Here is a 19,900-nt window from a genome sequence, read left to right as displayed (position 1 = left end):
CTGGGAAGACTATCACCTTTCTTGGAAGGGGCACCATGCCTCTTAACATGTGCTAGGATCACATTAGCTTTTTTGGAAGTCATATCACATGATTAATTCCTTTTGAACATGCAGTCTTCTAAAATTCTCAGACCTTTTTCACATGCGCTGTTGTTTGGCTTTACTTCCCTCCATTCTTTTTATTTTTAAATTGGTTCTTTTAATCTAAGGGTAGAACTTGACAATTATTCTTATTAAATTTCATCTTTTGAAATGTGACTTAATGTTCTACTACTGTAGTGTTGAAACTTTTGGGGCTGAAGCCCCAGTTACACTCTAAAAATTATGGAGGACACTAAAGAGCTAGCCAATTGAATCTGTTATGGTCTTGAAATTGGAACACAGGGCAATGATTTGAATAGCTCTTACAGCAGTGGTCTTCAAACTTGATCATGTATTCTTCTTAGAACCCTCTCCCTTGTTTCCCTCATGAAAATCCCTAAACACCCTATAGTTCGTCTTGTAAACAATACCGTCATCCAACAATTGTTCAGAGCTTGTATTTCTTTGGTTTCCCTAAGACTGTATGTAGATATCATGTATTAGTGGGATTCCAGAAATACTTATGGGGCACAAAAAAGTAGGGGTGTGATGGTTGAGAGTCAATGAATGTCTACCCCAAGCATTCTGACAGGGGAATGCTCCCGAATATCCCAGTGTGGTTAGTACCCCTCAGAATTAAAACGTTCTAAAGATTGAGAAGATGAGACTAGAGAAAGAAGTTCCTGTAGGTTTAGCAGTTTCCTGCCTCTCCTTTCATGTATCTTGTGCTTTACTGGCACCATCATTGCCATCACCACTATGAACTGCCTTGTTCCAGGCTCTCCACTGTTCTTAAAACTCCTATGCAATGACCCAACTGACACCCACCCTCCACCCCCTGGAAGTCGCCAGGTCTAACTTAAGAAACACTTAGAAAACAATGCTCTGTCAAGTACATGAAAACAAAGTAGATAGAATAAAAGTTAGATTTCCACCCACAGAAAAGCTTTAGAACAACCTATTTTGGAAACATTCTTTGGGCAGTATGTCATTTATGAGGAAGCCCATGCTGGATAATGCCATAAAAAGCATCACCTTAGCACATATGCCAAATCCTTAATCAAATAACAATGTATAGCTGGTGCCTGCCAAAGCCTGTTGGCTGAGAGCCACCACCACTCCTCCCCACAGGGTAGTAACAAGGATGGAGTATGATATGAATGAATAAGAGAGTGACTCTGTGAATCTGCAAACCACATCTCTGATGATCAAAAGGCTATTTCTTTATCTTAGTCATTGCTTTTAAATGGAGTCATTCCCACCTGGCTGGTCTGGCCTGCAGCTCCAGGGACCTGGTGGTAGCATTGTAATCTCAAAGGTTGATGCTGTTCACATCTCAGTGAAAAGACACCTAAAGCAAATCATACAGTGGCCATAAATGTTGTCCATTGGGCAGTAGGCCTCTGGCTTGAAAAATCAAATCAGAGTGTGTGATGGTGCCATTAAGGAGAGGGGAATGATGAAATAAAGTTGGATGTGTGTATATACACATATATTCACATACATATATGTCTATATAGAGATATATGTATGTGAATATATGTATATGTATGTGTATGTGTGTATACACACACATATTAAATGCATATCTGCCAGGAAAATATTATCCCAAATCCAAGGTGCTGGTAAAATTTTTACCAATCCAAATCCCAGAGAAAAATGGAAAGGTAACCAAAAAAATCTATTCCCCTTCCCCCCCACCCCCAATTTAGCTTTTACAATAGCTTCTTATCTATAAGAAAAGGGTCTGTAATTATTCTGTTCTTGAGCAGGGGTATTAAACTTTCCAATACACTTCATTGCAATACATGTTGGGTGAGTTAAGAACTGCTGGACTCTTGGATGCAGGGAGATAGTTGTGGTGTCCCTCTGTCTCACCCTGCTAAACCTCTGCTCAGCCACTGGAGAGAAAATCAGAACTGCTGTGAATCAAAAGCCTTCATTTTGAAGGTCCTGGTGAGTAGATCTAGGGGTTCCTGCACATTTGCATTCACTCACGAATTCACTAAATGAATATTAATTAGGCAGAAACTTCCATGGCTTCCTCTTGCTAGCTAAAGTTCATTCTTTTTAGCTTGCCATTGAAGGTTTTAAAAAAATCTGGCACCATCCTACTTTTCCATCTAACCTTGTATCACACTTCTTGTATCTTCACATAGTCTTCTCAAGCCAGCTGGAATCACCTCTGCTCCCCTGAACACACCCAGATGTTCTTGTCTCCATGCCTCTGCTCACAATCTTACCTATACCTCTTTCCCAGACACCTTGGCTTATTGAATTCCTATTCATTCCTTACAGCCAACTATAAATCTGACTCTTCCATGAAGCCTTCTCTGATCCCCTCTCTGTGGGTGACAATCTCTTCAATAAATAATCATCTATCAAACTGATCAACAAGCACTTACTGAGTTTTGTGTTCCAGGCACTGGGGGACATAAGAACAAAAGGAAAATCTCTGCCCTTAAGGAACCTACATCTTGTCTGGGGAATCAATACATGCCCATGTGCATATAAGTGCATATAAATGTATATAAGCATATTCAAATTTAAAGATTAAATACAACATCATTTCTAGTCAGAGGTACCAGCATCTGGGGACAGAGGGAGAGGATGAGGAAGCTAATCCTAATGAATGCAAACAGAATGCTAGGATCTTTCAACTGTATCTGCCAATCAACCAAAGGTGGGCATTGTCTCAGTTAACCTGAGACACGTTGAAGACCTTAGCTTAAAAAGGTCAAGGGCTGCATCAAGAGCCAGCTTCAGTTATTCTGATCTATCTGTCACCACTGGACCCCCATGGCTCCAGAGGAGAAAGTGAGGCTGGTGGCTTCGCACAGCCCTCCCCCGCTTCAATCCTACCGACTTGCACACGATGGCATCACCTTCCAGATGTCATGGTCCTCTTCCAGAATGAAGGACAAATGACAACAATGACAGGAATGAAGAGCTTTAATCACTGGATAAAGACAGGAAATATCTTGTAAATTGACTGAAAGAATCAGACACACTTGTGGGCATATGTATGTATACACAGCAAGCTAATCTGAAATCACACAGTCCAGCAGGAGACCAGTCACAGTGTAGTTGGATCCAATGATGAAAGATTCCAGACAGTAAATTACCCTTGATGGGCTGCAGTTTGGAGCGAGCTTCTCTCCTCCTTCCAACCATTGATGATTTGATGATTTGGGGAACTTTAAAACATTAGATCTGGAGGGTAGCAGCGTCCATGATCTGAGAAAGCCAGTGGACAACCTAGGCCCATAGAGGAAAGGCAGCTTTGGGACTCTACAACATCACAAACCTTTGAGCCCAGAAGAGAAATATATACACCTAAAGGGAATTTGATGAAGATTTCAAAAAGGAAAAAACCAATTACTTCTAGTAACCAGGAACTGAATGCTTACCATTTGGCTGTGTGTGGTACCAAAGCTGGTGCCCACACTCTCTAGTGACCTTGGGATAGTATACTTCTGATTTCAAGGGATGTTTCTTTAACAACTGTTATTGCTAAGCCTGCTTAGAAAATACACTTTATTTTTTTTGGAAGGGGGAAGGTAGGGCAATTGGGGTTAAGTGACTTGCCCAAGGTCACATGGCTAGTTTTGTGTTAAGTATCTGAGGCCGGATTTGAACTCAGGTCCTCCTGACTCCAGGGCCAGTGCTCTGTTCACTGTGCCACCTAGCCGCCCTGAAAATACACTTTATAAAAGCTTATTAAGGACGACTGGTTAATTGATAATGGGAGGTACACTCATGAGTGACTATTAGAAAAATCTCATTCCTTATCAGCTGTTCTCTATGGACTCAGCTCACCAATGCCAATAGGAGTTGGACAATTAGCCCAGGAAGCATTGCTACATAATTGTCTTAAGGGGGAGAGGTGAGGAGGAAAGGCACTACAGGCATGAGAGATGCCCTGTACAAAGGCAGGGATGCAGGAATGTTGTGTCATAGTAATAGCAAGAAGACCATGTTATTTGGAGTGTAAAGAAAGGTAAATATGTAATAAGGGCAGTAATGTATAATAAGGCTGAAATGTTAGGCTGGAGTCCAATTGTTAAATTAATAATTAATTATTTTAATTTTAATTTAATTTATTTTAAAACCTTAAATAAAGGTTTTAACTGCCCATAGTATTCAATCCTAAGCATAATAGGAAGCCACAATGTTATTGAGTGGGATGCAGGTGGGGGGTGACAAGGTCAAACCTGTGTGCTTTAGGAATTTAATCTTCCCCCCTCAGAGTTAACATAACATTTTGTTCTCTACCAATCAGATATACTTATCACTTAATATTGAGTATTCTAGTGACCTGTGGCTATGTCTTCTTCCCCCATCAACATGTAAGCTTTGTGAGGGTAGGGACCACACCTTCTCTACACTTGTATCTCCTTTAGTCTCCAGTCATCTAGCATAGTACTCTATATACAGCAGATGCTTAATACATTCATTGGCTAAATGAGTGAGTGAATGAATGCTCAGTATCAAGTTTTAGGGAACATTCCATAGTTTACTTATATTTTGCAACAAGGACATTAGAATGGGTTGATAGTCATAGGATTCCTTGTGGGATGTAGAGACATCAGCTGTTGCCAAAGACAAAGTAAGGCACTCTAAACTCCCAATCTTCCATAGCCACCACCCTCATTAACTGCATACATAGAACCTCAGTAGTGACCACTGGGGTATAATCAAGGATTCCCCTTACCCCATCATTCCCTAGCGACTAGATTTGTCTGTGCAGAAAGAAGTACCCAAGGTAAGTGTCCTGTAGGATAGGAGGTCCTCGGGGTAACAAAGGGTATGTGTCCCCTGGTTCAAAGTTGTCCCTCCTGGATGTTGAGGCACCAGACAGAACAATGGATAGATCTCTGGTCCTCGAATCAGTAAGACCTGAGTTCAAAATCATTCTCAGATACTAACTAGCTGTGTGACCCTGAGCATGTCACCTAATCTCTGCCTCAGTTTCCTCAACTGTAAAATGGGGATAATAATAGTACTTACCTTCCAGGGTTGTTTCAAGGATCAAATGAGATAGTATTTGTAAAAGTGCTTATCACAGTGCCTGGTACATAGTAGGTGCTTAACAAATTCGTATTTTCTTCCCTTCCTCTGTTCCCACTGTCTGAGTGCCATGGCATGTTCTTCTTAGCTCTGGCTTGCACTAAAACATTTAGTAGGACATGATAAGAAGACTTGAATGATGATTTTAGTTCAGGAGTCTGCAAAATCTTGAAGTGCCTAGTTTGCTGTACTAGACCCTCCAGCCCTTGGCTGCCACTTCAGTCAATTCTCCCTACCCAATATGGAGACACAAAGGAGTCACTGTCTTACTCAGGCAAGCGAGGTAGTGTAAGGGGGACTCAAACTCAGGATACCCCAGAAGATCCAACCCATGTAACACCCTCTTCTACTGCCTCTTTTCTGCTTGGAACACAGTATCTTCATACTCTGGGAAGAATACACACAAGCCTTTTCAGAGAGGTGAGGACCACTCCTGCTTTTAGAGACCTCCAAAGAAGACAGTTTCATAACTGCCCCTCCTGGCTTATTTTAGGGCTTCACTCCTAATGCTTTCAGGAAATGCCTTCTTTTATCTGACCTCATTTTCCCATGTTGTAGCATAAACCCATTTCTCCTGATTTTTTCCTTAGTGAAGATTGAGAACAGCTGGTCACAATCCTTAGTATTAGCTCATATACTGAGGTATTGTTATGGATAATTAAATCTCCTCTTCAGCTTTTTCTTCTCCAGGCTAAAAAAAAATTGCTTTCATCTTTCCTCAAGGTCCTGAATTTTGGTGATTTAATTGTTTTTACGAACTACCCTGTGAATCTTCTCTAAGCCAGAATTTGTGGTATCTGGAACAGGACACAGGTAGTGACAGTTTGCAAAAGAAAGGATAACAAGCCTGTAAGTCATGATTTTTACCCATCACTCTACCACTAATTAGTTGTGTGGCCTTGATCATGGAGACAACCCCCTTGGCCACTAATGAGTTATGTGACCTTGAGTAAAGGGACAAAGGGTATCCTTTAAACCTCAGCTTTCTCCAATGAAAATGACAGGGTTGGATCAGGTTATTATTTAAAGATTGCTTTTAACTCTAGAACTCTAAAGCTCTTTCAAGATTCTGACAAGTCCTCATCGTTTTACAATATTTGCAAAAACTGTTTATATCTATATTTGTTCATCTTTAAAATGTAAGGTTTCAAGGATGGCTCATATCTATTCCAAATGACTTCGAATCAATCAATCAATCAATCAATCAATCGGTCAGTCAGTCAATAAGCATTTATTATATGTCTACCAGGTGTCAGGCACTGTGCTAAACATTGGGGATACAAAGACAAAAATAAAATCATCCTTGCCTTCAAGGAGCTTACGTTCTAGGATGCACCAACATCTTTCCCAGAAGCATTCATCATGCAATGCAGTGCTCTCAGTATCTCAAGAACATTCCTACCAACAAAACAAAATCACAACACACAATTTACATAATATTTGTAATAAATGCTAATAAACATTGAATGACAGCTATGGTGTAATATAGAGGTATGACATATGTGGCCTATGATCATATGCTGCCTGTAACATTGGAACCAAATTAAAATGTGATTGGGAAATATTTAAGAAAATAAATAAAAATATAATAAAACATAGATAATATTACATTTTAAAATGAAGTCAGTGTGTGGGGGATCCTTATGTATGAGTTAGTTTGTATTTGAGTTTGACATCACTGATGGAGTTAATTCCTGTCTTATACATGCTAACTCTGGGACCTCAGTTTAAGTCATGTAACCTCTTTGTGTTTCAGGGAGATCTCTAAGACTCTAAATTGAAGATGGAATTGCTCATTTACAACTACAGCTGCACTGGTGAAGGATCTTACCCTGTTAATAGCTTCCAACACTGATGAAATAATAGATTTTTTTGGAGGGGGGAAGGCAGGGCAATTGGGGTTAAGTGACTTGCCCAAGATCACACAGCTAGTCTTGTGTTGAGTGTCTGAGGCTGTATTTGAACTCAGGCCTCCTGACTCCAGGGCTGGGTGCTCTATTCATTTCAGCACCTAGCCACCCTGAAATAATAGATCTAGACCAAGAAAAATAACCAATATACAACATACAAGACCAGTGAACAGGAATTATAGATTACCACCATTTTAAAATGTTGTCTTGCTCTAAGTGATCTTTGCTGTTGTTCAGCCATTTTCAATTATGTCCGATTCTTTGTGATCCCATTTTGGGGTTTAATTACAGTCTTACTACCTGTGTGACCTTGAGCAAGTCACCTTCCTAGGCCTAAGTTTCTTCATATTTAAAATGAAGGAATTAAATTAGAAGACATCAAAGGTTCCTTTGATCACTAAATCTATAATCCCATGACCTCATACAGGGTAGGAAAGTCTCATGTGATTATAGCCACTCAATGAGCATAGAGGATTGAGCACTAGATTTGAATTCAGCAAGAATTGGGTTCAAGTCCTGTCTTAGACACCTACTAGATACTGTGATGATGAGCAAGTCACTGGACCTCACTGAGCTTCAGTGAAATGAGGATGATACTAGTGGAACCGTAATAAAAATGGAGACATGTCTAGATATCAGAGCAAAGGAATAATTCCTGAAAATGCAAACCCCGACCTCAAAGGATTATTGTGATGATCAAAGGAGATAACATATAGAAAGCATTTTTCAAGCCTTAAGGATTTATGAAAATGTGAATTTTAAAAATCCTAATGAAATGAAATCCTCTCTTTCAGTGGCTCTACGTGTGATACTAAGTCATTCATATTTGGCCTACTTTAAGAATGTGCACAAGGCAAGTCAAACATGGAGATGCCTAGAAAATCCAAAAGCAGGGACCTTAATTGTGCTGTAATACTAGGAAGCAGTAGCTCTGATTTATTGTTGAGAAATGCCTTTCCCAAAGCATGGCCCTGAACCCAGAGTTCTCAGGAACAATGTTATTCTTTTTGACCAAATCCACCCACTAACTAAGACCACAAATTGAGTCTGGCTGTGCTCTGCATTAAGAAGTTTCTTTAAAAGCAGGGAGTAATATTGAAGGCTTGACTGGGTGTTAGACCAAAATAGGAATTCTTGAGAATGTAAAAAACTAGCAATTTTGGGTGAGTGTGTGGGAAGGAATAGCCTCTTATCACACAGGTCCTTTAGTAGCCCCTGAATAATGGAGGTGAAAGCTTCATGGGATTCGGTCAAGAACTATCTGAGAAAATACCTGTAGAACACAGGCATTTCTGACATTGTCTAAATTTAGTTCTCATTCTAGAATTTGACATCCTGATGCCATAAAAGTACCCAGCGATGAGCCATATCCAGGTCATCTAGCCAACTTCTCAAGCCAGAAGTTAACTCTTTCACTGAGCCATTCTCCCCCTCAAGGCAATGTTATAAGACGCCAGCTCTTTCATTCAGAGTCATCTCTTATTAACAATTAGATACTAACACTTTTGCCCCAAAACTGAGAAGTCCTTTTTTCTGTCATGGCTCATTATGTCACAGAGTGGTACAAGAGGAAAGGAGAAGGGCTCCCAAGATCTGGACTGTACTGGTGATCACATTGTTATAAGGATAAGAAGTTCCTTCTACCAATATAGGCTGGCACCTTTTCTACACCTTACAATCTTAGAGTGTTGTCTGGGGCATTGAGAGATGAAGAGGCTTCCCCAGGGTCACGTGGCTAAATTCAAGGCAGAGGCAGGATTCAAACCAAGGTCTTCCTGACTTTGAAGTCAGCTGTCTCTCCAGTAAGTGGGGGTAACCTCCCCAATTCTAGTGCTCTGAAAAGAGATGTCAAATTAGACTTAATTTTAAACCACTTAGGGAAATTCTCAGGGATGTCAGAACTTTGTGCCCAATAGCTCCCTGAAAATGCCATATGCCCTCCATCCATTTCCTGCTTTGAGGTTTCTGCTCAGCCTCCATCTCTTAGTCCCTAAAGAGAAACCCCAGCAATGCAATTTTCTGCACCCCATTCCAAACTGCTGAAGGCTCTCATTATATTTTCAACATAAAACCTCAACCTTCAAAACTAATCATTTCTGGATGAAAATATAAAAGATATGAAAGCCACAGACAACTGGAGTATTTACAGTAGCAGGGCCTCTAAGCTACCCTCTCTCAGTATGTGAGTTGTGCCCTGAGTTTCCAGTTCAAACAAAAAATGTCCTCCCCACTTCTCTATGAGTTATGCCCCCCACCTCATACACACCTTCCCCTTTTATCTGAGAAAACTTCTCTTTACTCCAACAGTCTCGATATGGAGGGCAGAAGTTCCTCAGCCTTTTAGTAGCACCTGAATGATGGAGCCCTTTCAGCTTCATTGGGAAAATACCATGCCATTTCTGATATTGTTCAAATTTCTCATTCTAGAGCTTGACATCTTGATCTTTGTAAAACTCATCATTTGTCCATCCAAGAGCTTTGACCAGGGTTTGAATGAATATTATCAACAGGGTAGTTAGGTGGCTCAGTGGATAGAGTGTTGGCCTATAGCCAGAAAAACTTTAGTTCAAATCTGGCCTCAGACATTCACTAGCTATGTGACCCTGGGGAGGTCACTTAAACTCAGTTTGCCTTAATCTACTGGAGAAAGAAATGGCAAACCAATCCAATATCTTTGCCAAGAAAATCCCATGGGTAGCATTGGCATGATATAACCCATGGGGTCACAGAGAATCTGAACAACAACTCAACGTGACAAAAAAACAAAAGGCATTTCTATAGTTCTTCAAGATTTGCAAAGCATTTCAAATACACACACACACACATATATCTTCACAATAACACACTAATTCACAATAACTTAATTTGAGGGGAATTCCCTCGATAGGAGCTTACATTAATATAACGAGCTTTATGTTCATTATCTCAACTGATCCTTATAATAACACTTGGGAGGTAGGTGCTACTACACCCATTTTACAGAGGAGAGAGCTGAGGCTCAGATTAATTAGGTGACATGTCCAGGGTCATACAGCTAGTAAGTGTCTGAGGTAAGAGTCTAACCTGGGTCTTCCTGAATTTAAATCCAACACTCTGGAAATGTGGGAACATGCAGCCCTAGGGCAAAAATTGTGTGTATTCACCTTTGTTTGCTGGAGTTGGAAAAATAACAGTACAGACTTGTGGTTCATCTGGTGCCCAGCTTTAGGGATCTGTCCAATCAGTTTGAGGATTGAATATTGGCCAAGTAGGTATTATTTGGTCCTATATAATCCAGGATTATCATGATCCTACATTATTAGCATCATTGTGTTCCCTTAATCTCATTTGCTTTTAACTGTTGGAAATCTCCATCCCTTAGGGCTCAATTAGTGGGAGTGATAGGTGAGTTTCAGATAGGAGACAGAAATTGCCTAGAGTAACCAATATGCCTCCTACCTGGCCAAAGTTAAATTAGGCCAGGAAGCATTAAAGAGTGGTAACACCACACTGCTGTAATTACTCAGGAAGGGAATGCTCTGTGGAGGCTCAGCTCCTACACATGGGAAACTTCTAACTCATTCTCTGGAAGGCTAAAACTTGCTGACAGAGGTCTAAAAAACATAAACAAAAATAACACTGGCTTTGGGAAAGGGTCCTTTTCACTGGAGGGATTCACTTTGTAATTAGCAAAGATTAAGAGTTCCCTTTCTGACATTTTGGTTAGGAACTCAGGAATGGAGCTTTTATCACTATCTATAAAATCAGTTTATGGATAGATAGATTTATGGAAATTTATAGAATTATTTTGTTGCTGTTTATTAGTTTTAGCTGTGACCAAATTTACATGACCCCAGTTAGGGTTTTCTTGAGAAAGATACTGAAGTGGTTTGCCATTTCTTTCTCCAGTTCATTTTACAGATGAGGAAACTGAGGCAAACAGGGTTAAGTGACTTGCCTGGGGACACACAGGTAGTAAATGCCTGAGGTTGGATTTTAACTCGACTCCAGGTCTAGCCCCCATTCACTGTGCCACCTATATGCCCCAAAATGCAAACTTCGGCAAGCTACTTCAATTCTCTGGACCTCTTGACCCTCTATGTTCCCTTCCAACTTTAATCCTATGAGAATCTGAGCAACCAGAGTGGTCCCCTTGCCATTCTATCTATTGTTCCACCTAGTTGCCCAATTGGCATAGTCAGGAGAATATCTATATCTATGTGTGTATGTGATATATAATTGTTATAATGATGGTATTTCTCCATGAAGATAGAAGAGGACTGGGACAGAAATACAGAGACAGAGACACAACATATGTATGGTATGGAGATGTATAAATAGTACAACATAAATTAGCTGATTGATTAATAAATAGTATACTCTGATTAATTTTGTTTTCTGGTTAACTAAAGGCTAGGAGTTACTTAGAGCCTTTGACTTAAATTCTTCTCAAATATATTAGTACGCTAGTTTCTCCTTTGGTTAAGTTTCATATATTGAAGATAATTGAAGCTTTTTTTGATGACTCAAGATACCTGGAGGCATTTGTTCTGAATGTGAATTGTCATATTGTGTTGCAGGTTACGAAATTATAGGAGATGGGTTGAATCTGTCCTAATTTGTTGTTTTTTTAAAATCCTCAATATGAGGAGTTCTTGAGTATTTTTGGTCACTGCTTCTTTCCCCTAAAATTCAGTTAAAGAAAAAATTACCATAAAAATAACTGAATATCTCGGAAAATGAGAACTTGAATTCTGGTTAGTCTAGATTTTACTATGCATATTTATTTATTGTATCACCTATGTATACTTATGTATACCCATCTTTCCACTTATTTATTTCTGTATGTCTACCTATCATCCATCCATCTATCTATCTATCTATCTATCTATCTATCTGTCTGTCTGTCTGTCTGTCTGTCTGTCTGTCTGTCTGTCTGTCTGTCTATCATCTAAAATAGTCATACGTATGTCTATCTACCTGATGTTCTATTATATCTATATGTATCTCTCAATTTATCTACCTGTTTCAGATCTCTCTGTGTGTCTCTCCCATGAAGGAGCAAATGAGATAATGAAACAGCATTTATTAGGGCCTTGCTATGTTCCAGAAACTGTGCTAATGGCTGGGAACACAAATACAAGCCATCAAGATATCTTCTGCTCTTTATTTTAATTTCATTTTAATGGAGTAAAACACACTTATTTTAATGGAGTAAACCACTCCACTGAGGGGCGCTAGAGTTGGGAAGGAGTAGGTGGAGGGGAGAGGAGGTTGACTGAGGATATGTATAAATGTGGAAGTATGGGTGGAACTGTCCAGGAAGTGGTGTGGCAGTCTCGTTCAGGGCAAGATACAGTGAAAACTCACCTATTAGCATCTAGGTCCCAGATGCTGGAGGACAAGTCTTATCATCTATCCATTCGTTGATCAATGTGTCTGGCTGAGTCTCTATGTCTATCCTCTCTATCTCTTCCTCTGTCTCTCCTATCGTGGTATGCTAAAGTACTTTAGTAAGAAAAGATTAAATTTATAAAATGTCCTTGCTTACAAAACCTCTTTCTTAGAACAACTCTGTGAAAAGGGGAGAAGGAAGGATGAAGCATTTACATAGTGTCTGCAATGTGCTAGGCACTATGTCAAGAATGTAGCACATGGGGCGGCTAGGTGGTACAGTGAGTAGAGCACTGGCTCTGGAGTCAGGAGAATCTGAGTTCAAATCTGGCCTTAGACACTTAACACACAAAAAAAAACTAGCTGTGAGACCTTGGGCAAGTCATTTAATTCCAATTGCCCTACCTCCCCCCCTCCAAAAAGCAATAATAATAATAATCATAATAATAATAATGTAGCACATCCTATTATTCCCATTTTACAAATGAAGAAAATGAGACTCAGGGGTTAATTGACTTGTTCAAGGTCATTCAGCTAATAAGCACCAAATGACTGGTTCCCAGTCCAGTGTTCTTTTCATCCCTACCCTAAAATGCCTTACATGTAGTCTGAATCTTATTTGTGTTTCTGTAGGCTATTTTTATCTTATCATGTTTTTAATGACATTTAATGACATACAAAAGTGGATTAAAAACAGTTTTGAAAATGGACTTCCATTCAGATAGAAATGTAAAAGTTGGAGGCTTCTGGATTTTCTGCTCCGCTCTGTTTATGTCTGCTCAGTGGAACTATAGTACTCAGTGATATAAGGTAGCATTTCTGACATCAGTCTTGGAAGTGGCCATGGGAAGATTCCTAGATGGGCCTGACCTCTCCAACCAGGAACCAGATGCAGTCTGGGAATGGGGCAGGCTTTTCAAATTCTCCCAAGGAGAGGGAGACCAGGAGGAATCACAGATTGAGAGTTGGAATAAGAATAAGTAGGTGAGACATTATTAACCAGCTCCAATTGGCTACAGAGATGGAATTTAAGCCAGGAAATTTTGAGAAGCTCATGATTAAAAGTCCATCCAAAGGAGAACATCAATGAAAAGTTAACCAATGTTGTGTTCTAATGCGGATATTTTTTCAGCACTTGAAGGAAGTGGTTACCTAGCAGAGACAGTTGGACCTGTCTTTGTGGCAAATCGACTAGAGTGGTCATAGTTATTCCACGTCCTTCATAAAATTTATCTTTTGCAACTGCTTCAAGTCCACTCATTTTTGTCCTAGAAAATGAAATGTTTTAAAGATAATGTGTTGTCAGTGCATTAGCCTAGATCAAATGAGCCAATAGGACTCTGCTAGAGGAATTGTGGGAATTAAATAAAAACAAAGGAAGTTAACAATATACGGTATACTAAATGAGGGTGGAAATGCTGCCCTCATAAAAGAATAACCTTTCCTAGGGAAAATGCCAGGCATAGTCCCTTGGTTTTCCTACAGAAAGGTCATTTACTCATTCTAGCCTCTCATTGCCTTTCCCACTGCCACCTTGGCCAGTAGCTTTTCTCACACTGTCCTGGGACTAGAACATCTAGCTCTTTTTCAAACAGTTCCCAGAATCCCACCTCTTACTGTAAGTGAAGTGCCCCGGTTAAGTAGAAACCAAGTCCCAGCTTTGACATAAGTCTTTTCCCAGGGACCAAAATGTGCATTGCTTCAATCTAAAATGCAATGAAGATACCTTAATCCAGCTATATGATATACCATATCAATAGCATGAGCTCCCATAGTCAAAGAATCCTTCACTCTTAGCCAGGATACTGGGGATGATCCTCTTAGTATTTAACTGGCTTGATCCTTGGAAAATGTCCTCAGTCAATTACCAGGTCCAAAGCTTCCCATTATAATAGAACCTGCCTCAGCTTGTGCCCTGATGGCATAGCCTTTGTACAAACTAATTTACCTTCATGCCATAATGAGGCACCACAGCAAATCATTTTAAAAACCAATATTTTATGGATGGCATGTGCTTGTGAGTTATGGGGCTCTACTGTTTCTGAAGAATGAAAAATAAGCATCAGTCAGAGGGGAAGAGACAACAGCATGGTGTTTTTTGATAGCTAAGGAGCCATGACAGCTAAAGAACTATGAAGACCCAGAGCAAAGAAGATCATCAAAGAAATGTATGATTGCGAAAGATGACTGGTTCTGCTGCAAGAGCAAGTGGCCCACGTGTTCCCCTGGCATCCTTGTAATATCAAAAGAAAGAGACAGCTGGTGGTGCAGAGGGTAAGGGGCCCGGCTTGGAGGCAGGAAGACCTGAGCTCAAATCTGATCTTGGATACTTTCTAGTTAAGCGACCTTGGGCAAGTTGCTTGACCTCTGCTTTCACTTCCCTTAACTTTAAAGTTAGGATGCTAACACCTACCTCCCAAAATTTTTGTGAGGATCAAATGAGATATTTGTAAAAAGCATTTAATAGAGTACCTGGCATATAATAAGTGCTATATTAATTAATGTTCATTATTGTTATTAAACGTAGGAAGGTCCCCAGTATACTGAGTGGATCCTCCTCTGATTTCTTATGGCAAATAAAGGAGGACATGGGCCGTCATGGATAGATTAAAATATCTTGTTACCAGGTTTACAAATATCTGCCTGAATTTCTCTGAGCAGGGAGTCACTAATTATCACGACTCATCCTTTGTCCTTTACCCTCACGGAACGATCTCCTATATGGCAGTGCCTGTGCATCCACATCATCATTCCTTGAAGGGTGTGGAGATAGGTGCCTTTCTCTCAGATGGTTCAGTATCTCCCTTCTCTTCCTTAGCTCCAAGTGCTCAATGATCATGTGTCTGACAATGACCTTAGTAACTCTGGGTCCTAGAATGGTGTTTTGTGTACAGCAGGACCTTAATAAATGCTTGCTGAATCTGATTGGATTGATGAATTGGGCCAGTTTGCTGTAATGCTTTTTCCTACTTTAGGGAATCTTGTAAAAAGAAGGCTTTTCTCCCGCTTTTCCTCTGGAGGGTACATTATGATTGAGTTCCTTGTTGAAAAGGCGCCAGTCATTGAATTAGGCAGTAAACATTTTTATACGTTTTTATTGATGTCTTTCATTTTTCACATCATAATTATCCCCCATTTCCTTCTCTAGCTCATTTTAGAGATGAGAACACTGAGACAAATAGGGTTAAGTGACTTGCCCAGGGTCACACAGCTAGTAAGTGTCTGAGGCTGAATTTGAACTCAGGTCTTCCTGATTCTAGACTTTGTCTTCTATCTATTGTGCCACCTGGATGCCAGGAACAGACAGAGCTGTGTATAGAGGTCCATACACAACATTTGTAGATCTGACCAAGGCCTCTGATACTGTTAGTCATAAGGGCTTATGGAAAATTATGTCAAAATCTGGTTGCCCAGAGAAGTTCATCAGCATTGTACATCAATTTCATGATGGCATGTTTGCCTGGGTTCTAGATAATGGACAATGCTCTCATGGCTTTCCAGTCACCAAGGGAGTGAAACAAGGCTGTGTGCTTGCTCCCATGCTTTTTAGTATGATGCTTTCATCCGTGTTGTCAAATGCTGATGAGGATGAACACGGCATGAAGGTCAACTACTGCACTGATGGTAAATTCTTCAACTTGAAAAGGCTACAAGCCAGGACCAAAGTGAGGTAGTGTTGATGCATGATTTTCTGTTTGGAGATGATTGTGCACTCAATGCAGTCTCTGAAGCTGAGATGCAACAAATTATGGATCAATTCTCTGCTATTTGTGCTAATTTTGGCCCAACAATTAACACCGAGAAAACACAGGAATTCCATCAGCCACCACCACCCTACCCATACATGGAAGCATTGGTTACAGCAAATGGAGAAGTTTTGAATGCTGTGGATAAGTTCACTTAGCTTGGTGGTGTATCTTCCAGGGATGTACACATTGATGATGAGGTTGACACACACATTGCTAGAACCAGCTCAGTGTTTGGGAGCTTCCAAAGGAAAATATGGGAGAGAAGAGGTATTAGACTGACTACCAGACTGAAGGTCTACAGAGCCATTGGGCTGACCTCATTGTTGTTTGCCTGTGAAACCTGAACAGTGCCATGCCAGGAAACTGAGTCTCTTCCATTTGAATTGTCTTAGGAAGATTCTAAAGATCACCTGGCAGGGTAAGGTACCAGACACTGAGGTCCTTACTCTATCTATACTGCCAAGATTCAAAACTCTGCTTCAGAGAGCGCAACTCTGATAGACTAGCCACATTGTTTGAATGAAAAACATAAGCTTAGGAAAAAGACTTTTATGGAGAACTCACACAGGACAAGTGTTCACATGGTGGTCAGAAAAAAAATGATATAAGGACACTCTTAAGGTCTCTCTCGAGAACTTTGGACTTGATTGTGTGACATGGGGAGACATTGGCACAGGACCATGGCATGCCCACATCAGAGAAGGTGCTGTGCTCCATGATCTTAAACAGCTCAAAGGAAATGCAGGATGTGCAAATTTAGAGTATCCACCCCAAATGTTCACATGGATTATTTGTGCCCAACCTATGGTAGAGCATTCTGAGCTTATTATATTATATTGGTCTGATCTGCCAGTCAGACACACTGAAACTTGACTTTAGTACAATGATGTGATTTTGGTCCTCTTTGAGAATGAAGGACAATAACCAATTATCCCCCATATTCCTCCACTTCCCTTTCCCAGAGAGCCGTTCCATGCAACAGATAGCATTTTTTAAAGACAGAAAAAAAAAATCAGTGCAACTGATCAATATATTGAAAAAGTATGAAAATACATATAATATGTTAACATTTGTAGAATTGGAAAAGATGACTATGCCTCTCACCTTCATGAAGGGATGTTTAAGGTGGGGGGTATCCTCTCATATCTCTTCATTTGAGTCATGATTAGGCATAATCAAATCACTTTAATGAGTTTCTATTTCCTCATCTGTAAAATATGAATTATAATGCCTGTATGACTTGTCTCTTGGGGCTGGTGTATGAGGAAATTCTTTATAAAAGCCTAAAGTGCTGGATAAGTATGATTTCTTATTATGAATTTTGTCAAATGTGAATATATTATATAAATGAACACCGCTGCTGTTTAAAAATCATAATGTGCTGCAAAGTTCACCCCTAGAACCATTCCAAGTGTAATCTAAAAGTAAACGGGGGCATTGGGCGGAGCCCCAACTCTGCTACTACTCAAATTCTATTTCATTCTAGAAATTCCATTTAATTCTATTCACTATAACTTCACTCACTACAAGTCTCAATGTTCTACTATACTGAGAGATATGAGCATAAAAATTGCCATACAGTTAGACAGATGGTTCACTCAGTTACCTAGGAAATTTATTAAATTTAATTAAATGGAAATTTATTCCAGTGTTTCTAACACTGGAACAGAATGAAGATTTTTTGGATGATTTCTCTACTTTCCTTCAGTTAACATTAAAGGAATGGTTACAGCAGTGATACAAAGTTTTCCAAATAGATACAAGTCAAGATCCCTGAGTAATTCTACTCCAAGACCTCCTGCCATGCAGACATTGCAATGTTAATGGCCTTCGCTTTGTCAGTCACTCAAGCATTCTGAATCCATCTCATTGTGTTCTTGTTTAGTGGACATCTCTCCATCCCGGAATAAGTTGAGATACTTCATCAACTGCTTCCTAAAGTCCCTTACTACTCTAAATCTATGACCCTAACATGAGAAAGAAGGGAGTGTTAACTGTGTCTTGAAGAATAGAAAATGATGTGGCAGAAATTAAGATTTAAATCGACACCTTACATAGGTTCCCAAAGTGGCAATACAGCCCCTGGGGGATGAAGCACTGGAATGATCTGGGGTAGTGGGTGGGAGTAACCCTAGGTGCAATTGGGAGCTGCTGAACTAAAGAAAGGGTCTGGTCGAGGCATAAGGAAAGACAAGAGGAGAAGAAAATTTTGAAAAACTGTTCATAATTGTTTCATCTGTTATATAACAGAGTTAAAGTCATAGTGATTACATTATTTTCCAAATAAACATAAGCAAGTGTTGGTAGGCAAGCCTGTTGTGCATTGTTGGAAAGTCCAGCATGCATTGGCAGGAATACATTTGTGTGATGACATGTTTACAATATAATACTATATGGTTACATGACATAATATTGCATCATCAATTTTTTTTTTGAGAGGGGAATGCAAGGTAACTGGGGTCAAATGACTTGCCCAAGGTCACACAGTTAGTAAATATGTTAAGTATCTAAGGCCAGATTTGAACTCAGGTCCTCTTGACTCCAGGACCACTACATCAAAATTTCAATGTGGGAAAAATTTACAATATTCAACAATTTTACAATAAATTTAAGATACATCATTTTTAAAAATTATCTTTTAAATGATGAAAATTTCTAAAAAAAAAAAAAAACCAAAAAAGCCCCAAACTGTGAAAGGATTAAAGAAAGTAGATTTCCAGAGGTTTTTAGCACCAATGGCGACTAGGAATATGCTGGCATAGTTCTGAATCACAAAATATAACAGACTCTCCATAGAGAAGACAGAAGCGAAACATTTATTCAAACACCAGAAAGCCAAAGACCAATACCAGAAAACAAAATTCATCATAGCAACAAAGAAATCTGTACACAATAACACTGTAGAGAGCAACACCATCCCAAAGCCTTCCCACAAACAAACACTCACAGGCCTGTCTCCTTGTCTGTGTCCTCTCTCTCCCCCAACTCCAAATGCTCTGACTCCTAGCTTCCTCTGGGTTCTTCTCTATCTATTCAGCAAATTCCTCCCACCACAGGGCCCATGTGTTTACATTCAGCCTATTAATGGGCAGGAAAGATCTTCAAAGCAGGAAAGATCTTCACATTCCCTTAGGTCTATTAAGAGGCAGGAAAGATTTTCAAATTAGCATTTCCATTACAGGGGATGCTGAGTAATTTTTCTTTTTTACAAAGGGGGCAGTAGGCCAAATAAACTTGGGAACCCCTGCCTTATACCACATTCAACAATACATTCTAAATAAGGTATAGTATGACTAAAACAGAAGGAAGAAGAGTCGTAGTATTCCAGATAAGAGGAGAATTCTCTGGGATTACTTCATCTCATTTCCCACTAGTTGAATTGCTTTTGGACTTCTTCTTGATCTCAATCATGCTTTCTTGCCTCAGGAAACTCATCATTAGGAAATCTCATTATCCTGAAAGATTGATTTACCTTTGGTGCTCATCGGTAGTCTCAATCCCTCTGATTGGACACTCTGAGCGGAAGGCAGGCCATCAACCCTAGGGCTTCTATTTAAGGAGGGAGTCTACCATAGTTTTCCCCTCCAATATCGGCAGCTGCTCGGCCTTGGATTTCTTCATCCTGTGCCTGAACTGGGTATCTTCTTCCCCTCTCTCTTTTCTCTTCTTTTTCAGCTTCCTTTTCTGTATAGTCTTACCCCATTGTATTGTAAGCTC

The 19,900-nt window shown here is 39.8% G+C and overlaps 1 long non-coding RNA gene across 1 annotated transcript in view; it reads right to left on the bottom strand.

Annotated features, from left to right (window-relative positions):
- Window positions 1-3,138: 3,138 nt before the first annotated feature.
- LOC138170028 (uncharacterized) overlaps window positions 3,139-19,900 on the bottom strand; it is a 79,928-nt gene continuing 63,166 nt past the window's right edge. The window contains exons 3-5 of the long non-coding RNA XR_011170512.1: window positions 6,474-6,549; window positions 5,092-5,251; window positions 3,139-3,339 (exon numbers count right to left, since the gene is read on the bottom strand). This is a non-coding gene — a long non-coding RNA (uncharacterized lncRNA). The remainder of the gene's footprint in view (window positions 3,340-5,091; window positions 5,252-6,473; window positions 6,550-19,900) is intronic.

This window comes from Petaurus breviceps, unplaced genomic scaffold, assembly GCF_028583685.1.
Source record: "Petaurus breviceps papuanus isolate PSGF00001 unplaced genomic scaffold, PetGlider_PUasm1.0 38, whole genome shotgun sequence".
Classification (NCBI taxonomy): domain Eukaryota; kingdom Metazoa; phylum Chordata; class Mammalia; order Diprotodontia; family Petauridae; genus Petaurus; species Petaurus breviceps.
The sequence above is the reverse complement of the archived record's forward strand: the minus strand, read 5'-3'. Positions and strand labels throughout refer to the sequence as shown.